Source organism: Poecilia reticulata, unplaced genomic scaffold, assembly GCF_000633615.1.
Source record: "Poecilia reticulata strain Guanapo unplaced genomic scaffold, Guppy_female_1.0+MT scaffold_286, whole genome shotgun sequence".
Taxonomy (NCBI): Eukaryota; Metazoa; Chordata; class Actinopteri; order Cyprinodontiformes; family Poeciliidae; genus Poecilia; species Poecilia reticulata.
This window is the reverse complement of record NW_007615064.1, coordinates 93,886-97,700: the sequence shown is the minus strand read 5'-3', so window position 1 is coordinate 97,700 and position 3,815 is coordinate 93,886.

Below are 3,815 nucleotides of genomic sequence, written 5' to 3'. Positions count from 1 at the left end.
GCCTGCCGGTTTGTGACGGTACATTCTGGAGGTTTTTTGAAACGTCTCATTTTCCAGTCACCAAAAAACCTGGATGTTGTTTCAGAGTCGCAGTAGAAACTCAAACGTAAATAGAAAACTGTGAGTTTTGCCCATTAGGTCACCTTTAAAGATCCGTTACTGAAGCTGCACAGTAGAGAATCATGAAAACCAGAACACAGATCTTCTCTCTCTCTCTCTGTTTGTTTTGTCTGAGTCTCACGCTGAGATGTGAACGGCTGCGTTCAGCCCCAGTTCAGCCCTTTCCCATGATGCTCTGCAGGGATCCRTTTATCTGCAGACRGGAAACGCTCAGAGCTGAGAGTCGGTGCGTCTGATTCCGGCTGTCGGGTCTGAGTTCGTCTCTCTGGTTCTCTCAGGAAATGACATCAGAGCGACGCAGCGAAACCACCTGGATCGGCTCGTTGTTCTAATGTCTGATTTTCATCTGTAAGAAACTAACGCAAAATCTCTGAAAACGACATTTYTCTGAGAAAGACGACTGAATTTCTCCAGTCACTGGAGTCCATGTTGCTTATGAAAACCAGTTTAGATGGAGGAAACTCAGTTTGATGCTAATCTGGTTTAGTAAACTGGAGGTCAGTGAAGTGGAAAGACTCTCGACCTGACGACGACGACGACGACAGGAAGTCTTCGTCTTGTTGACTTCCTGTCCATGTCCTGGTCTCAGCTTCTTGCTGTCCTGTTCATGTGGACGATGTCCTGCTGGAAAAACGTCCGTAACACTGCAGGATGCGGACAGTGAGTAGATCCATCAGGCTCAGCTGATCCATTTGGTGCAACAATGTTGGGACTGGTTCATTTGTTCCAGACAGACTCRGATCAGCCCGTRTTTATGTCCAGCCGCTCCACCTTCACAGGTCAGTCGCRCAGACTTTTGATTAGTTTYGTTCTGCTGACTGACCTTCAGTGARGTTGGTTGGTGCAGAGTCCAGCTGCTCTTCTGGACGCTGTGACTTCATTGGCTTCTCGTTCTGGAACAGGGAAATTACAGCTGTCAGAACGTTTCACATCACATTTTAACCATGCAGCAGGCAGACAGACAGACAGACAGCGGCTGGCTGGCTGCTGATTCATTCGCCTCGTTATGCATTTCAGTCCATTCTCCCACAGCTGAGTAATGAGAGATGAGAGCCGTCTTGCTCTGATTTAACAGTTGGCCATGTGGGGTCGGGCAGCCGTCCGTCCTTTCAGTCCAAAGGCAGAACTTTCAACCCAGAACTCCACAAGCTGAGGTTGGATAGAAACGGGTCCTACGAGGTTTTCAGCTCCGGGCGCCGAGCTTCTCTGAAAGCTTTTGGGTGTTTGTTGAGGTTTGGTTTCTGAAACTTTGTCCTTTTCCACCACAGGCGATCAAAAGGTTCAGATGATCTCAGGCTTCGACCGCGGAGTTACTGGTTTTACCTTCAGMAATGGTCCAGTTGGAGATGGAACATGTTTACCGCCTTTGCTCAGCCTATGGGCCGATCAGTGATTACCGCCTGCTGCCAATCAAGTCACCGGCCACGTTGGGCTTGAAAAACTCAGAAGTTGTTCCAATAAACGGGAGGAACCGCGTAGGATCTGCGAATTTACACAAATCCGTCCGGATTGGAACTGGTGAGCGTCCAGGAGAAGGAGCTTTACTGAGTCTGTGGGGGGAAACATCTGGAAGGAAGGATCTACGATAACTCGTGTCCCAGTGGGAGACACGGTTTGACTCCTGTCCTGTCTGCCACTGAGTCAAACGCTGTCAAATTTTATTTAATTTAGGCCAAAATCAAGATCATATCTGTCCTCAAAGGGACGTTTGTTCCAGCGTATATTGATAAAATCCATTAGACTGTTAAAATATGAATAAATAGCTGTCTGAATTTAATAGCATCTGTTTTGCTGCCACCTGCAGGTGGGAGTTGGCATCACTTCAACCCCACAGGTTTGACCATTTTGGAGGAAAATTTCATGCATTAGTGCGAAAAGTGCAGGAATCTGTTGATTTTGCGTGAATCACAATAAACTTCAGACTGAATGATGTAAATTTGCAGATTAAACTGCTTTGATTTGACTGATCAAATGATCTCAGATCATAAAAACGGTTCAATAGTTTCATTTCTGAGCTTGACATGCTTTACTTTATGCTGCAGAACAGTTTAAATCCGCATTTTATGTTTAGATCAGATTAGTTTTTGGGTGAATTTACTCAGTTTACTAAAGAAATGGACTAATTGGAGGCGATTGATCTTCCTGGTTTGGGACCACGACGGAAAACGTAATGAAATAAAGTGAAGACTGAAGAAGTTTATCGTCTGTGTTTGCTTGAAGTCTCACGCTGTTTAGGCTAACATGGTTTTCTGTTCAGCTGGAGGTYGCAGGTTGATAATGAGCCATGAAACCAGTTCAGGAGCCGTTTTCATGGAGTGACAGCCGCCGCGGCAGCGTGGAAATGGATGATGGCCGGAGGCTCCGGCTGACGAGGGAGGAAAACACAAATGTTTCTGTTTAAAATTGTTTTTCTTCTCTGTAATCATCAAAATGACAAGAACGTATAAAAAAATGTACTTGAAATGTTTCACTTTGAGGGATGAATGTTTAAAATCAACGAGTTTCAGTTGATATGTTGATATAAAACCATCGACCGCTGTTCACAAATGATTCTTTTGAACAGTTCTTTACCCTAAATGAGGGAACTGGAGATTCGTTTGGTTTTTTTGTGACTTTGCTGATTTATGCTTTACACACTCTACCACTTACTTATATAATTTACATTTATATGTGTGAATAAATACAATACAATGAAGGGATGATTAACAGGCATTAAACATACTTTTTATCAAGACCATTATTTTTTCATAGGTTGGATTTTAAATGTCAGCTTTTTATTTCCTGCAAGCATAAAATCATCATAATTACCATGAATAAAGGCTTGAAAACATCAATCAGAGTGTAATTAATCTATATAATCACCTTTTAAACTGAGTTACAAACTCTAGACGATTTATTTCCTGCAACAACAAACTGCTTTTATTTTGCACTTTCTTGATAAAACTATAAATACAGATGGTTCAACTTGTTTTAATAATTTCACCAGGAAATGTCAGGATTATCTCATCTAATATGGAACTATATACAGACTAAAATGGTTTGTTCTTTGAAAAATGAATCGGCTTTTCAGAGTGAAGTGAAGTAAAATAGATGCTGACATTGATTTTTCTACAAATTTATGCTTTAATCGACATTTTTATGGTCAAAATTGTTTAATTTACATGAAATGCAGTTCTGCGCTTCACCTCTGGGGGCGCTGTCTCACWCAAAGTGAATGAAGCAGGAAGTTGGCGCTTGCTCTTTCCTGTTAATTTTGCTAATGAACTTGTTTAATGACACATTTTCTACATGTGATAACCTTCCACAGTCTGTCTAACATATTTAAAYAATGTGTGTGAAATATTTGGACTTCCTGATCGGCGCAGTGACAATGCGCGGGATGAGGCGGGAAGTTCTGTTCCTCACTGATAGGGGGCGATGCTGAGCCACACAGACACAACCAGCGGCAGGTGCTCTCTTCTTCTACGCTTTGAAAAACCTGAAAACAATCGGAAAATACCTAAAGTAATGTCGGAATAAAACCGTTCAAGGCTGCTCTGCTCTTCATCTTCATTAAAACTGTCAGATTTTTAAAAACCTAAAGGATTTTTATTTTTTATTTTACAACAGAGGGACAAATATTGGAGAGTGGGAGGACTTCACATGAAAACACAGGTAACGATTTACAGTTTTAATCAGAAAAGAGGGAGAGAGGC